Below are 17,515 nucleotides of genomic sequence, written 5' to 3' on the forward strand. Positions count from 1 at the left end.
GTGTGTATATGAGTATGTGTGTGAATGTGTGTGCAAGCATGTGAATGTGTGTTATGTGTGTGAATGTGTGTAAGCATGTGTATATGTGTGAATGTGTACGTGTGCATGTGTGAATGTGTATGTGTGCATGTGTGAATGTGAGAGTATGTGTGAGTGAATGTGTGTGTGTGAATGTGTGTGTGAATGTGTGTGTGTGTTGATAGAAGGGTAATCAAGGAGAGACAGTTTTTTTCCCAGATGGCATAACGTTAGTGGAGATGGCTAATGCTCACATGCTTGAAAACCCTTCCTGATCCCAGATCCTGGCTGGGTGTTTGCAAAAGTAGTCAAATTAACCCCTTGAACCTTTTCTTCTTTCCTGCTTTTGCAGTGGACTTTTTGAAAGGGAGACCAGCCCAGTTGTGTGGAGTGTTGAACGTGTGCACCTCTGGGTGTGTCTGTGCTATGTGTGAACCATGGTGTATTCTGGCACAGCTCACATCAGCGAGAATGCTCTGCCATGGAGCCTGCTTTCATCCTCTCTCCCACCCTCACAACCTTCCTGTTTTACGATAATCCTGAAACTTAATGCTCCTGCTACTTTTAACCCAGAGCTGTGTTTATTTGCCCGTGGCCTGTTTTATTGTAAAATAAAATCCTTAAGATCCTTGTGTTTTTAGGGTGCTCCCCCCCCCTCCCAAGGGGAGTATGGTTGTCTTAAAGACTAAATGACTGTGTTTTAATGGTCTGTAAAGATTCAGTAAAAAAAAATAATAATAAATCATGGCAATTTTGTTTTAAGAAGAAACTTTTAAAAGTACTACATGGTGCGGACTTCAAAAAGACCAATCCAACAATTACGCACAAACTGGACGGTGTCACATTGGCATTTCATTCTGCCTTTTTTTTTGTGATATGTTAAAGCTCAAGTGTGGCCGATGGCGCTTCAATTTCAGGGGACCATCAGTAAGGGATTTGGGTCACAATTATTGAAAAATAAGTTTGTACAGATCTTGGCTATCCCTAGGATTGTTTTCACACTGTGGCGAGTGGTGGAGGACATCTATGCTGATTGGATTTCTCTGCCCGTGGGAACCATTAGTTACGTGGCTGCTGTTGATTTTATTGTACTGACTGACAGCCACTGCCTCACCATTTTCTCATAAAGCACCTCATGGTGATGCATGGCTAATACTGGAAGAAAGGGCAAGTGAGTTGACGATGTACTCTGGACATCTTACTGGCTTTTGCAAAGTTACTCATTGTCATTTTAATCTATCAGGAGGTACTCAGTAGTTCATATTAATTGGATGTGATGAGGGCAACAGATTTGTAAAAATCCCATCTTTTCCTTCAGGAACTTAACAGTCTGGCTCAGTGTTTCTTTAGAGAGCAGAGAAGGACTCTGTCAGCATTTTAGGTAGGAGTGATTTTTTTTTTAACTTAATTGATTTTTAAAACTTTTTAAATGCTTTATGTTTTTGTGCTAGTGTGATATTAATGCAAAGAGAACAGATTCAATGTAGTTCATAGATAGAATTCTAAGAAAACGGTGATACTCTCTTTCTCCCTCCATCCCCTCCATCTCTCTTTTTAAGTTTTTGAGAAGTTTTGTCAAAGTTTGTTTTATATCTTTGTTAAACCAATTGTTAAGAATGACATGCTACTATAGTTTTAACAATCTGTGATTATTTTTTTTAAAAAAAGATTAGTTATCTGCAAAGTCAGAGTTACAGAGAAAGAGAGAGGAGAGAGAGGGAGGGAGGGAGGGAGGGAGGGAGGGAGAATGAGAGTGCGAGTGAGAGAGGATCTTCTTTCTGCTGCAATGGCTAGTGTTGTTCCAGGCCAAAGCCAGGATCCAGAAGCTTTATCCAGGTCTTCCAGGTGAGAGCCAGGGGCCCAAGTTCTTGGGTCATTCTCCACTACTTTCCAGATGAGCTGGATTAGCATTAGCAGGGAGCTGGATTGGAAGTGGAGCAGCTGGGACTCGAACCTGCACCCATATGGGATGCTGGTGTCACAGGTGGCAGCTTTACCCATGACACCACAATGCCAGCCCTGGTATGATTCTTTTCTGATATGAGACTAGCCCACGTATTGTGGGAAATAAGGCTTCCCTAGCCCCTGTCCTATGAATGTTAGTAGCACCATTTGTTATTGTGACACTAAAAGTATGTCCATCCATATACTTAGTAGATTTCCTCTGAGCAGGTGTTAGCTACAGCCATGCCTCCTCAGGAGAATTGAAAGGTCTGAAGTGTCCACTCCATGGATTGAAAATGATTCAAGACAGTGATGTTGACACTATGCTGAAGAAATGATGCACATCATAAAACCCAGGAAAAGGCAGGGTGGGGAAGAAAATGCTGGGCAGCTGCTCTATGTGTGCCGTATTGTATCTGGACCACTTTTGAAGCTACTGCTTATATTTCTGCTATCACTTGCCTCTTCTGTCTCCCTGTTTTATCCCCCTGGATAAATGCTACTTAATCATCAAATCAGCTATATTGATAAAGCTTCCAAAAAGCTTTGGTCGACTTTCTTTTTTTTTTGTTTTGATTTTTTTTTTTTTTGGACAGGCAGAGTGGATAATGAGAGAGAGAGAGACAGAGAGAAAGGTCTTCCTTCTGTTGGTTCACCCCCCAATGGCCACTGCAGCCTGCGCACTGCGCTGATCCGAAGGCAGGAGCCAGGTGCTTCTCCTGGTCTCCCATGTGGGTGCAGGGCCCAAGTACTTGGGCCATCCTCCACTGCCTTCCCGGGCCATAGCAGAGAGCTGAACAGGAAGAGGAGCCACCGGGACAGAATCCGGTGCCCCGACCGGGACTAGAACCCGGTGTGCTGGCGCCGCAGGCTGAGGATTAGCCTAGTGAGCCACTGCGCTGGCCTTTGATCGACTTTCTCTGTCTTCAGACTGGCTTGGATGAGTCTGAACTTTGCTCATTTAAGTGCTTGGGTGTGGTTCCACCATTGCCATTCGATGTTACACTTATGGTATCTGTTAGGGATCTGTTTAGGAGCATGTCAGTATACTGTATGCTTATTGTGGGCAAGCACTTGGCTGCATCTAGTCTTTCCTACCTAGTTAAATTCTGTTTGTTTAGCATATGTTCAATTAACTCTTCCAAACTTGACAGGTGAATATTGGAAACACATAGCATTGTATAGTTTGACTGTTTCTTAACATCATGTATGGTTGCATTCAGAAATCTCCTTGAATGTAACTTTGCTTGTTCTAAAACCATTCTCCAGCTCCACGCTTGGAAATGTGATTTGGTGCATTGCTTTTGGAAAGTCATTTGGCAGTGTGTATCAAGGGATTTACAAGTTGATGGCATTTGATTCATTAATTCCATTTCTGGGAACCTCTCCTAAGGAAACAGTTCTAATTATAGAAAAGGCCTTATACACAAAAGTCACCATTTCAACACTTTACTAATAGCAAATAGTTGAGGAGTCTTCAACAAGTCTGGGTAATAAAAATGGGAATTTTCTAATTGTTGACAAACCAACTTTAATGGATAATTTTGGCTCAGTTACAGGGCATTGTGTGTTAATATGATCTTAATTTTAGATAAGGTACAATTATTTTGAAATAGGAAGGTAGAGAATGTTGGCCCATAAAATAATATAGTTACAAAGTATCCATTATCTCATTAAGTATACATACATAAACACAAACATATACACACAGATGTGCGTATACAGAATAATTCAACAGGGTAAATGCCTATAAGATCTTAACAGTGCTAAACTCTGTGTATTGGAAATTAATGTGTATTTTTCTTTTATTTATATTTCCTAATTTTCAACTGAATCCATTACACATTTGTAATAACAAAGGAATGTTAAAACATAAGGATTAAAAACAATTTAAATGTCTGTCAATAACATATTTATATATACAAATTAATTGTTAAGTGTCTTCATCATAGCTTATTTCTTTATATTTAAAGATAGCATTTATGGCAGCTTTTAATTCCATGGCAAAGTGTGTCTCTTGTAATATTCAGTGAAAACAGCAAGCCTCATTATGTATAGACTCCAAAAATAGATCTCACAGTGATTCTTACCAAGGTGCTAAAATCCTGGTGTTCTGTTTTTATTGTCTTATATCTTCTTTTTTCTATTATGAATATATAGATATATTGTAGCTTCTTAATTAGAAAAATATGTATCATCAAAATGCTATTAGAAAAGCTAATATGCATTTTAAAATATTTAGTTATTGTTATAGACAGTTAAAAAATTATAATGGCAGATGATGCCTGTATTTTAATAAAAGTAACCCTTCACATTAGAAATACGTGTTAGGGAGAGTTAGTCTGTTTCCTGTCTTCTGTAAGCATAAGTTAAGAAGGGTCTTCTTGCTTTGCACTTTGTTAAACTTCTTATTTGGTGAAGCATCAAACCTTTGTACTAATGTAAATCTAAAATATGTTATCTCAAAAAGTAAGAAAGGAAAGGAAGGAGGGAGGGATGATGGAGAGAGAGATGCAGGGAGGGAATATTATTATAAGAATGGTCTCTGAACTATTTTTCATTTGTGGGAAACTAAAATTAAAAAATACAAAAAAATATAAATTAGATACAAAAGAGTGGGTAAGTTCAAATGGTTACAAGAGTGGTCCTATGGCTTGGAAGCTTGGTCTGCAACATATAGATGTTGAGACAGTGGAACTGCCTAAGAAAGGGAGCCTCGTAAGAGATGATTGGGGTCTTGGGGCACCACACTTCCGAGGGATTAAGGCCTTTGTTGGGGCGCTGGACTAGTTACCCCTGGAGCAGGATCTTACAGAGCGAGGCCGTCCGTGCTGATGTTGGCCTCTTCCACATGTGCTGCCCCTGCTGTCAGCCCCGCTCCTGCCCTGTGGTGCCATCTGCTCTGTAACGACACAGCCTGAATTCTCAGCCCTCACATCCATGAGACAACATCAGATTCTTTCCTTCACAAATGACCCAGCTCCAGGCACTTTTTTATAGCCGCACAACACAAAATGGCTGCAGAGAGGCGGTGCATTCGTTTGACCTTTCTTTAAACAGTTCATTGATTCCTTGATTGCATATCTGAGAAGAGCTTCTCAGGAGGGGAGAGGCTTTATTTCAGCGTTCACTTTGGAGAGACATCTTCCAAGATGAGATGGCCCTGTTGGTTCAGGTGTCTGCCGAGGCTGGTGGGTGGTGGAGGGACGATCTCATGCCAACCTAGGAAGCTGAGAGAGAGAGAGAGATCGCGCATGCGCGAGTGAGCATGCTCTTCATCCTCTCTGTGTGGCCTCTCCCTGTGATGCCACGATTCAGTCTGCAACCTAATTCAATCTGTTAGCTCCCTAAAGGCTCCATCTTCAGACAGATGTTTCGGTCAAGTTGCAACCTCAATCCATGAACATAGACTTTGGGGAACAAGACTTGAACACATGGGAATCTGGGGAACACCCAGATTATTTTTCAAACCACAGCACCCACAGTTATCCATTGAGCATGGTCTTGGGAGCTAGGGATTCAGAAGTAAGAAATGTTAGAGGAGATAGCCCCTACAGACTTTTCTCTTACCTACGGGGCATAATTGAAAGTGTCTTATGACAGCAGTGTTGTATGTGATCTCAATTCCAAAGCATCTTTCCTATCTGAGTGGTATTTACTGAATTTCCAGATGTTCTCTCAGCTCTTTAATTAGATTGCCTGATTTCTGTGTCTTTCCAGTGTTGAAGTAGGCAGCCGAATGCCACATATGGAAAAATCTTCCTCTGGCAGTAAATTAAATATTTGAAAATTTACTGTCACTTATCTTAATATTTAACTTCGTAAAACTTCTGTTTCTCAGTACTTCTCCACACATTTTCATGTGTGTGTTAAATTGTTGTTAATGCTACATAATTCCACAGAAAATGAAATGGATTCTCCATCGTTTAGAATGGTTTTACGGGTAGTGCGATAAATCATTCCTTGGAATAAACAAATAAATCCAGGGAGTTCTTTTTGATATCTTATTGGATTACCCACACTATTTACTGGTTTCCTGTATGGGTAGGTCAAAACGTTACTAAAACTACTGTTTGTTCACAGGGTGTCTGAATTATCTATCAGAGAGATAATTTACCTAGTGATAGTTCATTAAGAAATCCAGGATAGTCAGGAAGAATTTTTAGAAAGGATCTCAAGTAACATTTTAACTTCTGAGCAAGATGATTCTGCTATGAAATTGCCAGCTACTTTATGAAATGTATGACTGTGGTTATTTTTCAAGCCAGAAGAAGCTACTGAGGAGTCCTGTTATTTTAACATTTAGATCTATTTGGCCTATGATAAAATTTAAAAAGCAGATGTAGGTCAAAGGAGATTCTGCAAACGCTTTTGGTGGTTTGTCCTGGGGCTCTGACAACCTTAAAGCAATGATGCGTTTTTCTTTATATCTGATCTAAATGCTTCTGATATACTTTATTTTCCTAAGTTTTCTTTCTGACACATGTAAATAAAAAATGTAACTCATGCTCATTCTGCATTTTAGTGATGATATATCTGTCCATAATACACAGAAATAGAAAGATAAAATTTCATGAAAGATAGAGATGTCTTGAAGTATATACAGAAACCATTAATAGGAGTAGCAGCAAGAGGTAAGGAGTGAGAAAAGGGATTTTACCCTTCTGTTGCTCTTTTATATAATTGAAATGCTTTGTTTTGAGCATACTGTTACTTTAAAATTGAAAACAAAGAAATACATTTTTACTTGTTTCCACATAAATTATAGGTTCTATTAGGTCTTTGAAATATTTTTTATAATTTTTTTTATTATTAGGCAGAGTTAGACAGTGAGAGAGAGAGAGACAGAGAGAAAGGTCTTCCTTCCATTGGTTCACCCCCCAAATGGCGCTATGGCTGGCACTGTGCTTATCCAAATCCAGGGGCCAGGTGCTTCTTCCTGGTCTCCCATGTGAGTGCAGGGGCCTAAGCACTTGGGCCATCCTCCACTGCCTTCCCGGGCCACAGCAGAGAGCTGGACTGGAAGAGGAGCAACTGGGACTAGAAAACAGCACCGATATAGGATGCCGGTGCTGCAGGCGGAGGATTAACCAAGTGAGCCACGGTGCTGGCCCCTGGGCCTTTGAAATATTAAGAGATTAATAAATGCTTAATTGAATTTCAGCATTTACTTATATTTTATGTTTACAAGTGAGCCTACCAGATCTTCAACTTGAATAAATCTGACATTTAGAAGTTTTAAACAGTATATGAGACTTAGGATAAACAGGTATAAGCACAGCAAATGTTTTTAAAATGTTTTTTATTTCGCTATCACATTCAGGATCGACCCCCTACATCTACACACTGCCTTCTGCAGATGTGGAAACCAAGGCTATGCTTTGCCTAACACACTAATGCTTGCTTCTGAGAATGCCACGATGCTACAGGGACTGAGTCCCTCCCTAGGCTAATTTGTTTCTCACAAGTGGTGTCATTTTTGGGTGTCACGGCGCGTCAACAGCTAGCAGACTTTTGTCTTTCTCGTCTGTCCATTCAAACTAGGACTGAACAAGAAGTCTGACCTGCCACTGGGGATGAACTGTGGGCCCCATAACATCTGTGGTCATGTTCAGATGATTGAAAAACCTCCAAACACTTGGTCTCACTTCAGTGATAGCCTATCGGTCAAACATCAGAGTTTCTCCATTCTTCTAGCTTAGAACCATTGTCAGGAAAAACCTGTAATAGAAAAGAAAGGTTGTGGTTGGCTCTAGGGTTCCCCAGCTTCTGTCTTCTCCCCTAGCTTGGTAATGGTAGTAAGCTTTGGGAGCCAGGGCAGATGGGTGAGAAGGTAGGGAAGGGCCCTGTGTGCTGGATGAGCTGACACACCCACTTCTGGTGGGTGATTGAAGTGGGCTATTTGGTGTGCCTGGGGTTTTCTTTAGGGTTCACTCAACCACAGGTCCCTGGTCACAGTGAAACATTCCATTACTGGCCAGTTATAACCCCTTCCCACGTTGGTGCTAGCCTGTACATTTCTAGAATATTCCTGCTGAAGTCTCCCCCAACAACTAGATGTCCTCTCATGGGCAGACTCTAAGACCCTCCCAGGCCACTGGTCTCATTCTCTTCCTCGTCTGGGCAGATCTGGTCCACACCACACACACACCTTAGCCCTGCTGGGCAGGTGGGGGCTCTGTGACTTCTCTCCCTGGGCTTTCATCCTTTCAATTTCTCAGACCTGAGTTAGACACTGCTCCAGCCATCTCCAAAACTCAGGGAGAACACAGCCTCTCTAGGTGTATTCTTTGACCTCCTTCTCACTAATCTCACAGTGAGGAGTAAGTAAGTCTCACCATAGCACAAAGCTGGGGGTAGTGCTGGAACACATTGAGGGCTCTATCATAGACTTCTCCATCTCTTTTCTCCAGTTCTCATCAGCTGTACTGTAGCCCTTTAATCCAGCTGAAAGGTAAGGCACCCAGGGGCTCTGAGCTGGCCTTCAGTTACTCCTTTTTGATCCTGCATAGGTGGTCTCGAATGTGGGAGGAGTTGACACCTACTTTTCCGGGGTCTCAGCCAAACTGGAAGCAACTATTTAGTCCCAGCTTTGGAAATACAACTTTTCCAGCCTTAATGCAGTCTATGAGATATTTTTTTACAGTCAAATATCATTTTATGAGTTCTTTTTTTTTTTTTTTTGTATTTGTGTGTTAGAAGCAGTAATGCTGGCTGCACAACCTAGATATAAGTTTAGATTCTAAAGACGAGCCAAGTTGACCCAAATCTTAAATTTTTCCTATGTTTGTTTTGATTGATTATTCATTCATTTGAATGGATAATACATAATGTGGTATGAAATCTAAAATATGCAGAAGAATATATAATGACAAGCATGTCTTCCTTCTGCTCTGGTATATCTCAGTCACTCTGTTCCTTTTCCAAGGGGGAAATGTTTCATCGTTATTTTTAGGATTCTTTTTTTTTCCAAACATTTCTGGAAATCTTGAGTTTCATGTGGATAAGTTATAAAAAATAATTTTCTAATTGGTTTCAGACTGACCTGACTTCATTCTACATAGGTGTTATCTGTTAACTGGGAGATGTCAAGAGTGGAAGAAAGCGACCCTTGATATTCCATCTGCAAGGTGGAAATCCTAATATAAGTGAAGTCATGGGAATTGTGGAGATCACGGGACTAGCTCACCTGGAGTCAGGGAGGATTAGCTGGCGTAAGGAGAAAGCAAGAAATTTAGGCAGAAAAGCAAAGGCAGGAGGCCAGGGAACTTAGATTTCACATCCCGTTAAGTTTTGCTTGGGCTGCTGCTTCTCTTCCCCTTTCTTCCAGGTACCTGAGAGCAGCTCTTTGGTTAAGACACTGGAGCCCTTGACGGGAGACCCCCCTAAACCCTGCATTCTGTATCTGTTAACCTCACAGAGCTGAAGTGCCAAGCCATAAAAAAGGAACAAGAAAGTGAATCGTTTTTCTTTCTCACTCGAAAGAAAGTTGCCTTAGTTAAAGGATACAGTCAGTTATTTGAGGTGGCATTTTAAGTCAGTGCTTTAGTATGGGCTTCTTCAAAGCAAGTTGAAGATAGTATGCATTGAATTAAAAATGTAATTTTGGGGCAGGTGTTTGGCCGGGAGGTGGACACTGGTTAGGGGACCCTCATCCCACATTAGAGTATCTGGATTTGATCCTCTCTCTAACTCCTGACTCCAGCTCCTTGCTAAAACAGATCCTGGGAGGCAGTAGTGATGGCTCAAGTCGTTGGGTTCCTGACATCCGTGTAGATTGTGCCTTGGGTTCCCAACTTTGGGTTCCTGACTGTTGTGAGCATTTAGGGAGTCAAGCAGTGGATAGGAGCTTACTCTGGCTGTCTCTTTCTCTCTCAGATAATAATTTAAAAAATAATTGGCTGGCGCTGCTGCTCACTAGGCTAATCCTCTGCCTGTGGCGCTGGCACCCCAGGTTCTAGTCCCAGTTGAGGCGCCGGATTCTGTCCCGGTTGCTCCTCTTCTAGTCCACCTCTCTGCTGTGGCCCGGGAAGGCAGTGGAGGATGGCCCAAGTGCTTGGGCCCTGCATCCCATGGGAGACCAGGAGGAAGCACCTGGCTCCTGGCTTTGGATCAGTGCAGCACGCTGGCTGCAACATGCTGGCCGCAGTGGCCAGTTTGGGGGTGAACCAATGGAAAATGGAAGACCTTTCTCTCTGTCTCTCACTAACTCTTGCCTGTCAAAAAAATAAATAAATAAATAAAAGGAAAATATTACCTTAGAGGCTGTAGTGAGAACACTAATAAGCCATTAATGACTTTCACCCAGCACACTTTAAAATTTCTAAAGAAAATGTAATAGTTTCTAAGCGATTAGCTTTAATATTTCTGAAATTAAATATTTTGTTCTACATATTATTAACCTTTTGCTATTCCTAGATCTTGCTTCATTTGAGCAATTTAAATTATTTTAATTTAATGTGATTTAGTATATTCACATGGTTGTACAACCTTCAGAATGTTAGAATAGTTTTGTCCCTACTGAAAGAAACCTCCTTCCCAATTCCCACTCTCCCTTTTCCTCTTCTCAGCTGTAGGCAATCACTGGTGTACTTCTCTGTCTCTACACAGATCTGCCTATTCTAGACATTTGAGTAAAGGGAATCATGTATCTGACCTCTTGAGTCCTTCTCTCTTCATTAGGCAGTTTTTTCAAGGTTGATCCATGTATGTTAGTACCTTGTTTACTTTTATTATTGCCAAATAATATTCCATCGTGTAGATATGCCATATGTTATTGATCCACTCATCAGTTGATAGCCATTTGGGTGATTCTTCCTTTTGTCTATTATGAATAGTATTGCTATGAACTTTCACATACAACTTTTATGTTTGTGTCTTTTAATTTCTTTCATGTATATGTGAGAGTAGAATTGCTGGATCGTAAGTGCTTGCCACAGTTTGTTATTATCTTTGGGTTATGGCCATTTCAGTGTGTGTGAAGTACTATCTCATTGTAGTTTGAATTTGCATTGCTCAGAAGACTAACAATGCTACCAACTTTTCAGTGCTTATTGGCCATTTGAATATGGTCTCTGGAGAACTGACTTTCCTAATCCTTTGTCCAGGCTCTCAATGAATTGTTTGCATTTTATTATCAAGTTGTAAGAACTTATTATATATACCCTGGATCTTATACAGACATATGATTTAAATTATTTTCTTCCAATCCATAGATTGGTGGTATCACTTTCAGCAAATATATATTTTTATATATATATATATATATACTGTCCAGCTTATCTATTTTTCTTTTGTCATTTGTGATTTTAATTATCTTACTTAAAAGACCATTTCCTGAATCAAAGGACACGAAGACTTACTCTTATGTTTTCATCTAAGATTTTAAGAACTTTAGCACTTAATATTTTGGCCTGTGAACTGTTTTGAGTTAATTCTTTCCTAGCACTATTCCTTAAAAGACCATTCTTGTCCCATTGAAATTTCTTAACACTCTTATCTAAAATTAATTCATCATAAGGTAAAGGTTTATTTCTAGACTCTAAATTCTGTTGCATAGATTGTTGGATCAATCTGCCAATACTTCGTTGTCTTGATTATTAGAACTTTGTAGCAAGTTTTGAGATTCAGAGGTATGAAGCCTCTGTATAGTTCTTTTTAAGATTGTTTTGGTTATTCTGAGTCCCTTCCATTTCCATATGCATTTTAAGGTCAGCTTGTAAATCTCTGGGGGAAAAGTAGAATTTTGACAAAGAAGCCTTGAGTTTGTGGGTCAACTTAGGAAGCATAGCCATCCTAATAATAAGAATTCATGAACATGAGATGGATTTCTTTTTACCTAGATCTCCTTTTAATTTATTTCCAGTGTTTTGTAATTTCAGTATACAGGTGTTGTAGATCTTTTGTTAAATTTATGTGCAAGAATTTTATTCTTGTTCACACAGATCAAGGTTTTATTGATTCATTATTTGATTTGCTTGTATTCACTAGTCAAAGGTTATGCAGAATTTATAAATACTATAATTTAGTTATGGAAAACTAGAGCTCCCATTTTTGTCTCAAATGATTTTGCAAAAAAATTATATGTTCTTTTGTCCTATAATTTTAATATTTTTTAAAAATTCAATGTTTCCTAATAGTGCTACTGTTATCTTAAATATAACTGTGTTTCTAAAAAGGATTCCAAATTGTTTCATCCAATTGGTCTTTCTTGTGCTAACTATAACTTGAAAGTGTCTCTCAGATTTGTCCCGTCCCTTCTATTCTATCTGGATCTGTTAGCCCAGTTATTCACTGCTTACCTTCCTGTTATCTTCCTCTTTTGTTGCTGTTGTTATTCTTAGCTTATTTTAGTTCTCTATCATCCAGTCTCTAATATCTCATGATCCCTATTTCTTTTTTTTTTTAACTTTTATTTAATGAATATAAATTTCCAAAGTACAGCTTATGGATTACAATGGTTTCACCCCCCATAACTTCCCTCCCACCCGCACCCCTCCCCTTTCCCTCTCCCTCCCCCCTTCCATTCACATCAAGATTCATTTTCGATTCCCTTTATATACAGAAGATCAATTTAGCATACATTAAGTAAAGATTTCAACAGTTTGCACCCACATAGAAACACAAAGTGAAAAATACTGTTTGAATGCTAGTTATAGCATTAAATCACAATGTACAGCACATTAAAGACAGAGATCCTACATGAGGAGTAAGTGCACAGTGACTCCTGTTGTTGACTTAACAAATTGACACTCTTGTTTATGGCATCAGTAATCACCCTAGGCTCTTGTCATGAGTCGCCAAGGCTATGGAAGCCTTTTGAGTTCATCAAATCTGATCATATTTAGACAAGGTCGTGGTCCAAGTGGAAGTTCTCTCCTCCCTTCAGAGAAAGGTACCTCCTCCTTTGATGACCTGTTCTTTCCACTGGGATCTCACTCACGGAGATCTTTCATGTAGGGTTTGGTGTTTGTTTGTTTGTTTGTTTTTTGCCAGAGTGTTTTGGCTTTCCATGCCTGTAATACTCTCTTGGGCTTTTCAGCCGGATCCGCGTGCCTTAAGGGCTGATTCTGAGGCCAGAGTACTGTTTAGGACATCTGCCATTCTATGGGTCTGCTGTGTATCTCACTTCCCATGTTGGATCGTTCTCTCCCTTTTTGATTCTATCAGCTAGTATTAGCAGACACTAGTCTTGTTTATGTGCTCCCTTTGGCTCTTAGTCCTCTCATTATGATTAATTGTGAACAGAAATTGATCACTTGGACTAGTGAGATGGCATTTGTACATGCCACCTTGATAGGATTGTATTGGAATCCCCTGGTATGTTTCTAACTCTACCGTTTGAGGTAAGTCAGCTTGAGCATGTCCCGAATTGCACATCTCTTCCCTCTCTTACTCCCACTCTTATCTTTAACAGCGATCACTTTTCCGTTAAGTTTCAACACTTGAGAATAACTGTGTATTGATTACAGTATTCAACCAAAAGTATTAAGTAGAACAACTAAACAAAAAAAAATACTAAGAGGGATATGTATTAAGTTGTTAATCAACAGTCAGGGCAAGGGCTGATCAAGTCACCTTTCTCATAGTGTTCATTTCACTTTAACAGTTTTCCTTTTTGGTGCTCAGTTAGTTGTCACCGATCAGGGAGAACATATGGTATTTGTCTCTTTGGGACTGGCTTATTTCACTCAGCATAATGCTTTCCAGATTCCTAACAGGGCATGATCCCTATTTCTGTGATTTTGTTAGTGTGCTTAAGATGCCTTGCATAGTATCTTTCATGGAGGAAACGTTCAAAAAATGATACTTACCACCATTTATAACTACCCATTCAAACTGTTGGCATAGCTTTATCATATTCTAGGTCTTTATCTTCTCTTTCCTAGATTGCAAATGTTTTGACAGCAATGACTATCTGTTCTCACCTTTGCATTTACTAAGTCCTCAATTTTTAAGAACAAGGAAACTGAACAAATTTCTAGTAATGCAATTGAAAAAGAAGTGCTCATGATTGGAAATCAATCTGTCCTACTTTTACATCTGTCAATTTTTGGCTAATACTAAGTGTTGACAGTTTCATTGATAAGTGGATGAGAAATTGGAGTTTTCTAAAGTTTGAATAATCCTTTGATTTGTCTGTTTCTATTAAACTCCTGAATTTTTTTCTGAGAAAATTGTATTTCCAGCTTTATTTGACAGTTTGTTTTTATCTGTTCCCTCTACTTGCATACAGAGGGCAAGCACAGTCTAAGCTAAGTGAAAAATAAGTGTTCATCCTAATATACAAAAAAGGATAGAAAATATCAATTAAATTATTTTTCATGCTGAAGAACAGTCTGTGCACTATAAAATTTTTGTTCTTTCCACATACTTTGTACCACATGCTTATTATTTATTTTGGTCAAGATACTGCTTTTTTCCTAATATTCTACCAATATCATTTATTGAAATATTATTCATAGTATTTATCATTCAATTTTATGCTTTTTTTTCCCTGCAAGGCTTAGCAAATACCCTTCTCCAGAACATTATTTTAAGTTCACCTTTGGGCTCCTGTTCTCTTTACTTCTCATCATTTAAAAAAAAAAAAGTGTTTATTATTTATTTGAACAGCAGAGTTAGAGAGAGAGAGAGGGAGAGACAAAGAGATCTTCCATCCACTGGCTCACTCCCCAAATGGCCAGAATGCCTGAGGCTGGGCCAGGCAGAAGAGCTTTTTCTGGATTTTCCATGTGGGTGCTAAGATCAGAATAGTTGAGCCATATTCTGCTGCTTTCCCAGGCACATTAACAAGGAGCTGAATAAGAAGGGGAGCAGCTGGGACTCGAACCAGCACCCATCTAGGATACTGGCTTATCCCTCTGTGCCACAGTGCCAGCCCTGTGGGTTTCATCATTTTAAACTATAAAATCTTAGTATAAGGAACAGGTCTGAGTTTTCATTATATCTCAAAGATCTAAGCCTACATTAATTAAATGTAATTTTAAGTGTATACCATGGTTTGTTTTCATATAATTTAAAGTCAAGGATCCAAAGTAGGGTCATTTCTGAGAGTAATGTTTTCTAAGCTTCTTAATATCACAAGTCTACTTGCTCTCAAGATGACAGGATGACTTAATCAGCACGGTATCAGAGACAGCTTGCTGTGTTTACCATTGTGAGTTGGGCCAGCATATGTCCAAAACAGTTGGAATGAGAAAAACAGCTTTGACTTGAAGCCAAATTGGAGGAGGAAGGAGGAAGAGTTCTCTGGCTGTTAAACAGGAATGAATGCTTTGGACAGTATAGGGTACTTCTGTAGAAAAAAAGTAAGCACTAGGGATTCTCCCAGCCTAAAAAGAAATAAAAGGTACATTTTGAAGTGCCTAAGTGCACTACATAATAAACATAGTTGGTGATGTTGCTTTCATCTTATTTGTATAAGCCTTTGCAAGTCATGCAATATTTTTATGTTAATCAAAAAAGGCAATTCTAATTTAGACAATTATTTTTCCATTTTTCCAACTTTAGTTTTGTTGTTTTTGATTCCTGATCATTTTCAGTTGCATTATTAAGTAAAGTGGGATCCCTTGAATGTCCATCACATTTCATAGAATTAGAGAAATATTCCGATTTCTCTTAAAGTGGGTATTGTATTGCCACACAGCAGGGGTCTGGAACGTCCCACCCATGGGCCACATAAGGCCCAGCAAGGCATTTGGTCTGGCCCTACCAGGCAACTGCAGATGGGACACAAAATTCAATAAATCTATAGCAAGCTAATTTTTAAGTTGATAATTGTGTATGGCCTGTGAATGTTGTTATAAATATCTAATTATCCCCACCCCTGCCAGAAAAACATAAGTGAACACAGCATCTTTTTATTTTCATAAGTAATGATGTATATAGAGAGTAGATTTTATTTTTGCATCACACCCCTTAAAGGTCAATTCTCGTAGAAAAAGATATATTTTCATTGAAACAGGACATGGAAAGTATTGTTTTGCTGCTTAAAATGGAAAGTTCAAGTAGAAGTTTCCAAGCATCACAATCAAGGAATGAAACAATTGTGAGCATAAATGAGTTTTATATCTAAGGCAAGTCCTGCCCTAGGCTAAGTTTTAATCAGGAGTTCGTGCTTTACATTCTCTTTCATTTCTTACTTGGTGGGGGCCCTCCTAAGACCCTCCCTTTGAACCTTCTCTCTCTCTCTTTTTTTTTTTTTTTTTACTGGATATGGATTTACCTAAAAAAGATCAATGATGATCAACAGAGTTTGCTTTTTGTTTCTGATGGAGACTAAATCATAAAAACTAAGTCACACACACACATGCACACGCTATGTAATTATTTTGCAATGGAGAAGGAATGGTATTGGCACTTCAGGGAGTTTGGAAATTCCAATTTTAGCACCTTTGTTTTCTACTTTTTTTTTTCTTTTTTAAAGATTCACCCATTTATTTGAAAGTCAGAGTTACACAGAGAGAGAAGGAGAAGACGAGAGAGAGAGAGAAAGAGAGAGAGGAGAGAGGTCTTCCATCCACTGGTTCACTCCCCCACTGGCCGCAATGGCTAGGTCTGTGCTGAACCGAAGCCAGGAGCCAGGAGCCAGGAGCCTTCTCTGGGTCTTCCCATGCAAGTGCAGGGGCCCAAGGATTTGGGCCATCTTCTACTGCCCTGCCAGGACAAAGCAGAGAGCTGGATTGGAAGTGGAGCAGCTGGGTCTCGAAATGGTGCCCATATGGGATGCTAGCACTGCAGGCGGTGGCCTTACCTGCTACGCCACAACACCGACCCCTTGTTTTCCACTTTAAAAGCCGAGGGCCCACAGAGTGGTGATCAAGACTAAAATTGGTGCCTCAGTGTTCTGTCTGCCACAGTCTGCTCCTAGCCATTAGCAAGAGATGGGGCATTTGCCAGCAGCCTTGAGAAGACTGCTAGATGGGTTCATGTGTTCACTAATTCCCTAAATTACCAATATCCTGCACTTGAGAGGATCAGGTAGGACCAAAACTCAGTCGATGCAATGTGGAGGTTACTGTTAAGTTTGGTGGCTGCATTTTCAGAGAAGCTCAGGAGGAAGAAGCTAGGTTTGTACCTAGAGAGCTGGGCAAGAGCGTGCAGAGAGCAGGGATGTGCCATGTATTGAGTCACAGCTGAGTCATGGTTATGAGGTCAGGTGTGTCTGGCCTGGCTCCCTCTTGTCTGATGGTGAGTTTTTCTTCAGAGGAGGTGCCTTGTCATTTATGCAAATGAATATGTGAGGTGCTAGCCCCACCGTCTCTCCAGACACACCCAGAGATCCTGAACCTTGGCCTGACCTGTGCCATGTGTCCTGTCCGGTCTACTCTGGGGAGGAATAAACCTAGGTGAACTGCCTCTGTAAGACCAATGGAAGCCTCCTTGACATGGCAGTTTGAGTTTCCTGCTGAACCAAGGAATCACATGAAGTTCAGTTCATCACGTGATCTGAATCACATGCAATTTTACCATCATACTTCTCCTGTACCCTGGCAGGGTGAATGAACCGGAATAACCCTTACACCAGGGTATTTCTCATGGGATCAAGAAA

General features: G+C 39.9%; 1 protein-coding gene across 47 annotated transcripts in view; it reads left to right on the top strand.

The window, feature by feature from the left end:
* The window catches only part of HDAC9 (histone deacetylase 9), a 1,002,499-nt gene that overhangs the window by 522,982 nt on the left and 462,002 nt on the right, over nt 1–17,515 (top strand). For 5 of the 47 annotated variants that reach the window (XM_070059631.1, XM_051853235.2, XM_070059615.1 and 2 more), the window contains one exon: nt 1,337–1,399. The exons of the other annotated variants lie outside the window; for them this stretch is intronic. The gene's annotated coding sequence lies outside the window, so the exon portion shown is untranslated. The remainder of the gene's footprint in view (nt 1–1,336; nt 1,400–17,515) is intronic. 47 annotated transcript variants of the gene reach the window in all.

Source organism: Oryctolagus cuniculus, chromosome 16 (assembly GCF_964237555.1).
Source record: "Oryctolagus cuniculus chromosome 16, mOryCun1.1, whole genome shotgun sequence".
Lineage (NCBI taxonomy): Eukaryota > Metazoa > Chordata > Mammalia > Lagomorpha > Leporidae > Oryctolagus > Oryctolagus cuniculus.